The following is a 12,857-nucleotide window of genomic DNA, read 5'->3' on the forward strand; positions in this document are numbered from 1 at the left end:
CTTTGTTTGGATCTTGTTTATATTCAAGACACTTAAAAAACACTGTGAGGGAGTCTTGGATTTTTCATTAGATGCCTGAGTTGGCCTGGTGAAAGTAATGAGAGCAACTTGTCTCTAGAAAAGTCCATGGCTCAGTCTCCTCAGATGACAAATGAGAAATCCCTCTGCCAGGTAGTCCTACCGTATCAGTGGTGTAACAATTCGTCAACTTCAGTTATAGAACTGTTACACCACAGTTGTTCAAAGTTTAAATTTATATCTTTTAATGGTGATTATCATATTAGTTCTTCTCTGTGTTTTATAGTAGCTTATTTATTATTATATTGCAGGTAAAAATTAGGTAAGAAAGTTTATCAACTGTTACACTTCTGTGTATTTTTATTCACCTCAATAGACTGTGAAAAAAAATAGGTAGCAGATGAGGGTCAGATCGGGGGCGACAACGTTACCTGGCTCACAGCCCTTTCCTTGCTTTGAGTTAAGATTAGCCTGCTACCTAAAACCTTCCAGTGCAAGGAAACTGGTGTGCGGTGGGGAACCCCCTTGTCAGAGCCAAACCCCAGTCATTTAAGGGGAGTAGGACAGGGTGGGGCAGGAGAGGGCAGGAGAGGAGACCAGAGGAGAAGAGAGGAGCAGGACAGTAGTAGCATTGTTGTTTTATCAATGGTACTGGTTGCAAAGCCTCTGCCTTGTTCCTGAAAGCCCTGTGCGTCACAAACTCCTCAAGTGTCCATACATTAGACAGCCAATCTGGTTAAATAAAGATCTCTAAGAGGCTTTGCTGTACCTAAGCTAATAATAGCTCCACCTCACTGTGAGATCTTTCAGTGAAGCATGGAATGGTGGATGTTTTTGACACACCACCAAGGCCACTGTGTTTTTACAGTAACCACAGAGAGCAGCCTGATCCACTGGCAATAGTGGTATTCGCTCCTTGACAGGAAGCTCAACGGGCCTCTGGCTGACCGTCACACTGCATGGGGATTCTCACTTGGGGGATAATCCGCAGAGACTTTGTCCCTCCCGCCTCCTGCTTTCACTGCACACAAAGTGTGTCAGGGTCTTGTGACCAGCAGTGACACACAGGCCCACATTCTCAGAAAGTCTAGTTTACTACAGAGAGAGGGAAGGATTTGTCTCCCCCAAAGAAGATGACAAACTCATTGCTGCAAGTCTCTGCTGGTGCGCCCAAGATCTTTCTCTCGACCTCTCTTTGTGCTTATGTGCAAGTCTATGGGTATAAACGAGTGGGTGGTGTATGAATGTGTGTACGTTCCTGTGTGCCTGTGGTTGTGCCTCTGTGCCTTCCTGTGCTTTTTTGCACTTATTGTATGGGTATTTGAGCGATCTTTGCATGTGTTTGTGCGTGTGCACTAATACATATTGTTGTCTTGGGTTACCAACTAGACCCAAAAGCATGTGGTGCTGGAGCAGGAGGGTAATCTAAGCCAGGGTTCCCTTTGTGGTGGGCAAGCAGGTTGATTAGAACAGGCTCTGCTTACATCCCCTGTACAGAGATCTTTGTGTTTTGCCCAGTATCCACTTTCAATTCTCCTCAAGAGCTGCTGATCAATGGACCAGAGCAAGTGTGCCAACATGAACTGCACCATATACATCAGTGAAATGATCAAACTTAACGGTGTATAGTAAAAAGTAAAACATCTAAATGTACAAAGCTGAAATATTGTTTTAACTTGTTTCCTTTTTTTTTCCTTTCAACATTTTGGACATCTATCAACTATCTATAATACAGATACATATTATATATCTGATATCAGTCCTTTTTCTCCATGTAATCAACATCTAATACTTCAATGTCAGGAATTTATTAGGCCTAATTTGCTGTGATACCAAAAACGGAGTCAGCAACTAACTGTCAGCAACTTAATGACTGTAACCAGTCGTAAAAAATCAAACACCTTGTTCAGTTTAGGTGAACAATTTACAATGATTTGGCAACAACTATTTTATAAATATTTAAGAAAAATGTAGATTAAACACATTACTTATATTTTTAACTTCTGGGTTCAAACTCATTTTTACTATAATTACCAGAAGAGCTCATAAAAAGTGAATTTAAGGATTTCCTATTGGGTCTTTGAAGAAATCTGCAGTTGGCTGGTTGCCAGCAGTTCTAAACACATCGTCTGTGACGCACTTGCACAATCATATTGTGAGGGCTGGTCTATGCCTATGGCTCCAAACTTTTTTGACTGTGTTTGGGCCAAATCTACTAGACATCTCTCTTTGCGTAGGTTGCTGGGTATGTGTACACATATTATTTATTGAGATGGAGCAAAAGAGAAATGAAGATATTATGAACAATGAGGCAGGCTGGATCTATCTGGAGTCATGAAGTAAAATATACGTATAAAGCATAATATTCAGAAAGGAGTCTCACTTTAATGTTGCATCAGCAGAGACGTGCTACTGTCTTATCCTGTAATGTTATGTTAAGATTACATCAAAAAGCCTTCCTTTGCTGTCACAGAAGACTCACCAGCCAGCAGAGGCTTAACAATGGAAGGCTAAGCCAATGTTAACATATGCCGGCAGCTAAATTAAGCTCCTAATTAACAACCTCATGCTGAGATAACATTATGGGATAAACAGAGAGTGCCAAGTAACCACCTGAACTAAATACTCACCACAGTACCAAGATCCACCTCAAACACATCGCTAACTGTGTTTGAGGGACATTTATTTAATACTACAAAAAGCTCTCACTAATGGTTAATACTTAGTGCACCTATTAGATTAATTCATAATGAAATGCTTAATGTAAATTTCATATATAAAACTGATTTATAAGCTATAATTAAAAACTGAAGAACTTAAACAATGCGGTGCTAAAGAAAATTAAACTAGCCAAACATGACAAAAAAGTCTTCATCCAACAACAAAACTAATTAGCCTGTTGCACGTGTAAATCATAATTATGATATACAACTATTATTACAAAAAAAAAAAAATCAACAAAACAGTCACAGTACCACATTTTTGTCTTTTTTTTTCTAAAACAGCACACTCCCTTCAATATGCAGTTGGGGGTTTTGCTTTCACAAAGCATTGATTTGTTCACCAAATAACAGGGAACACAAGCGGGGGTTAAACCATGGTGAGACAGGTTCACTTTACCTTACTGATGTGTTGTTGCAAGACTAACCCTGCTCAGTGTGACAGGAACCACAGGATCACACATTTTGATGAAAGTGCTTGGCTGAGGAACCAACAGTGCATCTCAACAGAGTGTGTGGGAGTAAGAGTTAGGCGCCAAGTCAGAAACGCGCCTAAACATGACCACCTTGACCTGACCATAGCATCACAGAACTTCAGCTAGTCTTGGATTGCTAACTTCAGTTAGTGCGGTGAGCTATGCTAGATTAATTGCCATTCATCTCCTGTCTTGCATCCTGTACTTGCAGACAGCCTCGTGTGTCTCAGTTTTTTTATTTAAATTTTAATTACGTTTTCAGGTGAAGATCTGCAAAATAAATTTTTAAAAATGTAAGTTTAAAGTGTAATATTTGCATGTTTCTGTAGTCAATAAGTAAAATTCAAGTAATTTCAAATAATGTTCTCAATATTGCCCAAAACGCATAGTAGTTTTGCCCTAAGTGACCAGTTCTGCATGTAATCACCTGTTTTTGAGTAAAGAGGTTCATCCTTTATGTCAAAATGCATGGTCAAAGTTCCCCCTATCCCCCCTTTAATTTCACTGCTCTAAACAACCAGTTTTTTATGTCTATATACATGTAATCACAAAAGCTTGCTGATGATACAGGCACGTATTGGTTTTCAGTGGAGCAGGAAAGCTAGCTGCATGATGGCCTGCAATAACCCAGAGGAGATAACATCAGAGGCTACTGCTAGCAGGGGTGACATTTAAACAATCTGTCAGAGCTGACTGTGCATGTGCCTGAAAAACTCAACTAGGGAGAGGGAGCATGAGAGAAAAAGAGCATGGAAGAGGGAGAAACGAACAGAGCAAGTAAGTGAAAGAGAGACAGAGAAAAGGAGAAAGCACAGGAGGCATAGTGTGTGAGGAGAAATACTGAGCAGATAGAGATGGAAGAGTTGGCATTAGTACACTACACTTGTACAAGGGACTAAATTCTTCAAAGCCAGCTATTTATTTTGTACATGGTTTGTTTCTGGAATATCCAAACACATTCTTAATCTCAAAAGTATCTAAATCTGTAGGCCTTGACCCAACTTAACACATAAGTAAATTACACTACTGCAGCAAAAGAAACATTCTCTTAAGTTCCTCACACAGATAGATGAAATGACATGATAAGAGTGGTGTACCCTCAAAAAAAGGGTCCACCAGCTCTGTTTTGGGGAGACCCTTCTAACATCCATGTTACTCTTTATCATCAGCTTGAAATCAGGCCCAAACAAAGGAGAAAAACTAGCAGGAAACAATCAAGGAGCAAACAGGAAGACAGCAATTTCCCCTTCAAAAAATACAAATAGAAGTGGTTATATATCCAGATAGAACTCAAAACCTAGAAACCCTTCCTTCACATTTTTTTCAAAGCTCTACAAAGTTAAACCTTTTTTAAATACCAACAAAATTGTGTTTATAGTCATATGCAACCTAAAAAAGACATTTCATGTCAAATGAAAATCACCAGATATAATATTTACACCACACTGTGTGTCAGTGTGTACCACCACCTTTTAACAGTACTATAATAATTCTTCATATGACAGTGTATACACAATTTATTTTAACATAGCAAGAGCCAAATTGTGCTAAGTAAAAATTTTATTATTGATTTTTGGCCTAAGGCACCAGAAGTTTACATAACAACCCGACAAGTTATTATGTGCACATGGTCTGCATTCCATACATCTACATCTAGTAGAGTAAGTATACTCAGCCCATTGGCTGCTTATTGAAAACTTACTCCAGAAGTCTTCTTTTTTTGGTTAGCTTCAAGTCATTTTCTCATTTATGGGAAGTGTTCTACGACTGATAAGTTAATAGTTTGATCATCTGGTCTAGACCTGATCATTAAAAACAGAACAGAAGGACTTAGGAGAAACTGAATTAGTAGAGCTTCCATTACCAGACACTGACAGAAATATGGCTTTGAGGGACAGCCTAAGCTAAAGTGGGATTTAAATCACCCAAATCCTGATCCAGCAAGCCACACCTCATGACAAAAGGGGACAGGAGAAAGACAGAAAATAAATGAAACTAGATGCAGGAGTACGACAGCTTTCTCTCTGGGGTAATGCAGTCTCTGACATGTTGATACAGAGCAGCCAGCGGTAGCTTCAGTTACACTAAATTTAAACAAGACAGATGCCATACATAGTTGCTCATGCCTCGCCCCAGGAAATAAACGTCTCATTCATCACACAAGGTGCTAGGAATCTCTTAAATCAGTAGGGTTGGGGGTCACCCACGTGGTGATCTTACTCTACATGTTGACTTCACATATGACTGATGTTTGACCTCCATTTTCATAGAGATATTATTGCCTTGAGATTAAAAACTGTCACTAACTGAACAAAATACTTGACTTCCTCAGGACTAATAACAACTTTGTTTGACCAAAAAGCTTAAAATAGAAATTAAATATTCAAATATTAAATTATGTCCTAAATAAAAAATCTCAGGCAAAAGAGAAATTAACATAGTAAAGGTGAAAAAATGCAAACAAAAACTAACTGGCAAAATTAGCTGATGAACATTTAAGCTCAGATGAAACCTTTTTCTCCAAGTTAACCAAAAAATGCAATGCCTCCTTCAGTTATCCAGAGAAGCTTAAATATTATTTCTAACAAATATCATGACACTTTTTATTGTGATGACACCTGTTTGAGTGACTTTTAGTCTAGACAAATACACACACTCAAAACACACCTGGGCAGAGTCTGGGAGTGCCGGCACACACTCACCTGACATTGTGGCACACAGCATTCTTCCACTTCTCTCCTCCTTAAGATCGCAAAGTGTTTGAGCAGTAAAAAGTTGAAGGCTGGAGGGACAAGAGGGGTTCTCTTGCTCTAAGTATGGACGAGTCACTAGAACCTGCCGCCTGCCCTCTGCCACTCTCTTTGGGAGCTCAAAATAGTCCACCATGAGAGCGATGTAATTTCAGTCTTTCAGTCTTTCCCACGACAAGGACTGAAAGGATCGTGCTCTTGATTCACAGAAGCTCAGCAATGACAACAACACAGATAAGGGCAAAAAAGCTGTCTTCACTAGCTGCTCCCAATCTGATCATTTCATTAGGATAAAGATATGACTTGACATATCGTCACATTTAAGCATGACACGCACAATCTTACAGGTACGAAACATTTCACAGCCCATTAACAGAACAAACCTGACTAATCAAAGTGGCTGTGGTGAAGGCTGGTATCTGGAGATTTCATTAGCCTAGTTCAGTCTCTCTGATGTCACTGGTGGTCTCTTTCATATCCTGAGAAAGCAGCGAGAGGCTTTAGTTGTCCTGGTGGCAGGTCTACTATTCTGTGTGCTGGTATGTCAACTACCAGCAAACCACAAAAAAAACTTCTTTTAATGTGTAAGATAAGAAAACACACAGAAAAACAGCCAGAACATGTGGAATACAAAAAAAAGAAACAAAGAAAAGCTTTACGCAAAGTAAACGAGTCACAAAACTGCTGTTCGTGATCAGCAGCAGCTAGAGAGTGTGTGCCCCTCTCTCCTTTCATTTCATCCAGCCATCTGAAGCCCACATGGCATGTCTGGGCAGACAGCCAGACACCTCCACAGTGGATCTACTACTCTGCCACCCATAAAGGGCACTTCTTCCCTCTGCCTCAGATCACCTCTAACACCCAATGAGGCCACCACATAATCATGACCTACATAACCCAATACTCAATACAATTTTTCTCAATCACCTCACACGACACACTTAACCACAAAAAGGGTAAGCGGTACTTTTTTAAAAAATTTGAGTGAATACTTTAACATACTATAAGATGGGTGGTTTTTATTCTTATACATGAAAAAATATCAACAATATTATCTAACTACTGACATGCTTACTTTATTAGATACTATCGATAAAGTATGTTTTAAGTAATTCTGTGAAACCATCAAATGCAAATCTCTTATATGGCCACTTTCAATTATTTCACAATGGCATTTAGTTTTAGGATACAAAGGAAAAAGTTCTATAACTGACAGGCTGAAAAAATGTCATCTTATTTACCAAGAGACTTATGTCAATCAAATGTGGAGCAATTCTGATACATCTGAGCATTTCTATTACTGCCAAAAAACAGATGGCTGTTAAAATTTTGCCAAAGATTTATACTAAATCACACTGGGCACTGTGTGATTTTCTTTTTGTGTTAGGCACTTTTCTGGTAGCTAACTTGACAGTTAAGTAAACAAGAGAAAAACAATCTTTCTACTACATTCATCTTCTTTTAAAGGCTCAAGACTCACTTAAAGCAGAAGAAATTGAGACGTGGTTAAAAATCCTCAGTACAAATTATATTTGAGCCATTTGTGACCAACAAATGCTTTTATCAAAGAGTGAAAATCCATCTATCTATACATCAGTTTCCTTCTGCTAATCAAGAGGCACAGTACACCCTGGACAGCACACCAATCTGTCGCATAGCACAGTGAGAAACAATGTTGGTATTGACTTAGAAGCTTGAGAAACACGTTGGTTAGTTAATTAGTTAATTTTCTTAACTATGGCGATTTAATTAAAGTCTTGACAATCAAAAGACGTGAGATAATAATTGTGTGATGTACTCATTTTCAAGGGCAGCTGAAGGCTCCATAAAAGGATCTTACAAACCAGTAGTTGACGTCTTGATGGTTACATCCATCTTTGAACTACAGTTGTGGGCAGGAGTTTGCATACAATTATCATGAGGTTAACGCCATGATAGTTTAACCGAATCATTGTACAGCAATGATTCTGAGTTCAAAAAACAAGATACACAAGTTTGCACATGGTGCACAAAGTTTGAATCTATTTTGGACTTTCTCTAACCCACTCAAGCTTAAATATAGATATACAATTATAAAATCACTTAAATGTTTTCTTAAGTGGTGCCAAAGGTTCTGTGATGTCTTTTAAGTTATTTTAGTGATCATGATCGAGTAGTTTCAACTGATATATATATATATATATATATATATATATATATATATATATATATATATATATATATATATATATATATATATATATATATATATATTTATTTATTTTTTTTATTTTTTTTTTTTTTTGCCAGCATAAAAAGGATTTGTTTAAAAACACTCACTCGGTTAACAGGTACGAAGAACAGAGTATAAGAACTAAGGAGACTGGTAGATTTACACAAGATGAGAAGTTCTCTTGGAGGCATTTCCAAGCAACTGCAGATTCCAAGATCAGTTCAAACAACTGTACGCAAGTTCAAGTTATTCGGATGTGTCACCACTAGGGCTGCCACGATTTGTCGACTAGTCACGATTACGTCGACTATCAAAATCGTCGACGACTGATTTAATAGTCGATGCGTCGTTTGAAGCTTTGTAAGATCGCAAAAGACGCAGGAATAATAGCAGGATTTAAGAGTGTAATAACGGACTGAAACAGAAGATGGCAGCACTGCATGTACAAGGATGCCAGCTGCCGTTAAACCCCGAAGAAGAAGAAGCAGCTGTGTCCCAGAATTCATAGCGCGGCCCAGCTTAGTTTCCAACAATGGCGGTAGCTAGTTAGTTTTAATATTACTCTTATTATTCTTTCTGGGTCACAAAATAAACGTTTAACATATTTTCAGGCGAGAATGTAGCTGTGTAAACCTCAAATATCGGCTCAGTTTATCAAGACACCGCATATTTTCAAAAGCGCTCCGACGTTTTCGGAGACGTCTGTTACCCACTAGCTCGATAGCTAGCCGGGGGCTAGGTCACTAGCGCCGTGAGAACACCGGACTCCCGGCAAATTGTTTTCAAACCCACCGCCGTCTTTCGCGACTCAGGTTAAATATATATATGAGTCACTTAGATAAATTAAAAATGTTATTGTTTGGCTTTTTTTTTAGTATTTTATTTGTTCCTGAGTAAATCGGTTTGGCTGAGATTAAAGTTATAGTTTTTACACAGCTGAATAAACGTCAAGCAGACAGCTGATTATCAGAAGTGTGAGATGCTGGAGAATTTACTCCGGTGTCCTGTTATATTTTAGATAGCAAGGAGTTTATTAAACTTTACCAAAACAATCTGCAAATTTCATTAAAATTTAATAAACTATCATCTTGTCTTTATTTTTAGTTAGCACCTTAAAAGCTTAAAGCTGTAAGCTAATGATAGTTATATAAGAGCAGATGCTGCTGGTGCAATAAGCTGTAGTTTTACGTCCAGTGGATGATGATCTGATTAGTCGACTAATCGCATAAATAATCGGTGACTAGTCGACTATCAAAATAATCTTTTGTGGCAGCCCTAGTCACCACTTTGGCAAGGTTTGGAAGAAGACCCAAACTGTCACCCTCGAGCCTGTCATGAGCTGGAAACTGCAGGAACAGCAGCAGTCCCCATGGATTCAGAGGGTACCAAACAAGAAAAAAAAGTCCCTACTCCAAAATTGATGCCCTCAAGGTCAACTGAAATTTGCTGCCCATAAGCAACATGCTTTCTGGAGAAAGATTTATGGTCAGCTGAGACAAAGTTTGATGTATTTGGCCACAATGCCAAGACATATGTTTGGTGGAGTAAATGAGAAACCTCTCTCTCTCTGTCTCTCATATATATACCCACATACACAAGATCTTATATCTTATACATATAAGATAAAATGATTGCCTAATTTTAAAATAATATAATATCATTTTAAAATATAAATATTTTTGCATTACTAAATTATTGCATTACCATTTTATTATTTGTTATTAATTAACACTTTTAACTAATTTTTTAGCAAATATTTAAGCACTGATATTTAGCCCGTATGAACCATTTTATTAATTCTGCAAAATTAAATGAATAGTTTATTAGTTAAATACCAAACCAAAGAAATTGTTTTAAAATAGTTTTGTAGTTTATTGTCTTTATTGTAAAGCACAGTGAAGATAGGAAATCGAGAGGAAGCGAGAAGTAAATATCCAGCCCTCCAACATCAAACTGATGACTCAGCAGCTAAAGGCATTTTTTGCCCATGTGCACCCAACCCTTGCCATACGTTTGTCCCCAGACAATGCCTTTCATAATCTTTTTTTTTAATGAAAGCATTTGTGTATTTGTTTTCTTCACAAATAAAATACTTGTTTAGCCTCTATTACAAAGCAAGACTCTCAATCTCTAGTTAAGCTGCTTCACGAAGGGAATTGTTCTTTTCGTTAGCCGCATGTAATCGGGGAAAACCCTTACAGTAAGTGTGCCCAATGCCTTTGAATAGAACAGTGGAATATTTCACCTCAAAGAAATGACAGTTTCCTGAGCAACAAGAAAACAGAGAGAGCAGGAGAGTGACACTTAAACAAGCAGACAAAAAGGAGCAGAACAATAAAAAAGATAGATGGAGAGGTGTGGTAAACATTACCACACGATTACATCGAATTTTAATCATATTCACATACATACAAGCAAGCAAACAAGTTAGGCTGAAAGTTACGTACACATTTGCAGGTCAGCTTCATGTATGAATAAGATAAAAATTGCGATGCTCAGATTTGTCAGAAACCTGAACATCTTTGGTTCACAGCCTATTATGCAGCTGCTAAAACATATATAGAAAATATGATGCTATTGCTTTATTTTTATTATGGAAACCTTTACCACTCCTATTTAAAACGCTTAGATAAAAGATTTGAAGAATTAACTGTAGAATCACAAGTGACGAGTAACAATATAATATTTGCACCAATGGTTCCTTGAGTTTTTATAAAAACAAGCCCCAACTTGAGCTTTGGCTTGCAAGTGTGCAACTCCCTGTTACTGTGGCAGAGTGATACAGTTATACACTCGAGTTATTAATTTGGACAAGCACCCCTCCTTACACCCTCCCCCTCCCAACCCCATTTTTGGCCAAATCATACAGTCCAGACCAGATTAAAACCACTTGCACAGTGGTGCTTTTATTCCTACGCTTATTCCAAATGCAGTTTTTCCCCTCACACCATCTCCAAATCGAACTCCCCCCATTTTTCCCCACAAATCAAAGGAAAAATGTATTTAAGACTGCACGAGCCAAACCCTCATGGACTCACTACTTTGCCCAAGTTTCAGGCTGAACTCAAATGTGCAAGCACAAGAGAAAAACCTGAAAAAACATAAATTAGCAGATTTATAGCCATCTCATAACCTTATTACATCACTTGCTCTACCTTTAAACCTCCATTTTATATGTAAATGTCCTTTTATTAACCATATAAGTAATCCATACTCAAAACTACATCAGCATGTGTCACTACACAAGTGCCAAAGCACTTTTTAGCAATATCAGATAACTGCAAATGCCACATTTGTTGGTATGTGTTTTGCTTTTTAGTTTATTTGATATTTTATTCTTCTCAAGCTATTGTAATTATTTAAAAATCCACAAATCGGGAGTTCTTTCTGTTCAGCATTGGTAAAAACATTATTCTCTCTTGGCTAGTGGTGTGACACCCTCTTGCCATTTTCCCGCTGCCAGCGGATCCTTGAAATCTTTTCTGGTACTTTGCTGCCTCAACCAAAAACAACCAAATATACAAATGGAAAAATCTGCTCTTCTGAATTCCATTAGATTACAGAAAACAACTACAGAGGGGCACAAAATGAAAACATGCAATAATCAGGCAATTTATTGTCTCAGTACATTTAGTATATTCCCATTTTACTTGTGACCTGTATATCTTAATATTTAGCAAATTTTGCAAGATAGTTATCAACTACTATGCACTACTTCAAAGCAAAAAAATTCTCTGCTGATAGAAATCAAAGGTAGCTTGTCAGGTTTATTTCCTCTTTTTTAAGGCAATAATAATACAATAATACAAGTTGTACTACTAGATAATAAGCTTTTCAGTTGACCCATGAGTAATATATACCTAAAAGTTTAAATTAATCAAAAATGTCTGTCCCACCAGAAACAAATTCATTCCATGTACAATTATTTTCATTATTTTCTACTGCTAATCAATACAATTATGATCATATGTAATTTATTACTAATGAACAAGGCCACTGCATGAGCTATTTAGTTCACCGCTTCTCTATGGGATATTTATGTCCAAGAAAGTTGGATGAAAGGAAAAAAAAAAAAGGTGTCCTCCAAGATTTGTGCTTTTTGTTAGGCATTACCTTTGCAAGCAGCAGTAAGAGAAAGAGAGTGAGGTTTTTGTTTATATTCAAATCCAAAGAATGCACTGGACACACCTGAGATCACAAGACTATTGTTTTTAACTTTCTTTTTTACCTTGCCCTGGATGTAAAAAAAAAAACACATGAGGAAAAAGAGGATTTTAAGAAAATGTCCTTAAATACTATCACCATGAAGCATCAATTTAAAAAAAAAAAAAGATCCAACATTTGTGACAACAACAACAGCTGTGATGTATGACCACAAACAGCAAACTAATTGATACACCATGAGTGTGAAAATTTCCCCGAAGCTTCGTCTTGCAACCTGTTAAACATGTGACTTTCACATATTTAAATTTGCATGTATTAGCTAGGGGCTTGTTTCAAAATATTTTTACTCCCAGAGACCCAGTATGGAATCACGTTTGTACCAAACAGGAAAACATAAGTAGTCTCCATGCCATGAGGTGATAAACGGTCCAAACAAAGTTCTTCCTGGAATTTGTCAAGTTACAAAGCTGAGGGCCACCTCATCTCTGTGTATGCCCTGTCTGCAAAAATGTATCTG

At 37.5% G+C, this 12,857-nt stretch overlaps 1 protein-coding gene across 1 annotated transcript in view; it reads right to left on the reverse strand.

Moving 5' to 3' along the window:
• nfatc3a (nuclear factor of activated T cells 3a) overlaps positions 1 to 12,857 on the reverse strand; it is a 61,519-nt gene that overhangs the window by 47,199 nt on the left and 1,463 nt on the right. The gene's annotated exons all lie outside the window — the stretch shown is intronic.

Source organism: Rhamphochromis sp. 'chilingali' (assembly GCF_963969265.1).
Source record: "Rhamphochromis sp. 'chilingali' genome assembly, chromosome: 6".
Classification (NCBI taxonomy): domain Eukaryota; kingdom Metazoa; phylum Chordata; class Actinopteri; order Cichliformes; family Cichlidae; genus Rhamphochromis; species Rhamphochromis sp. 'chilingali'.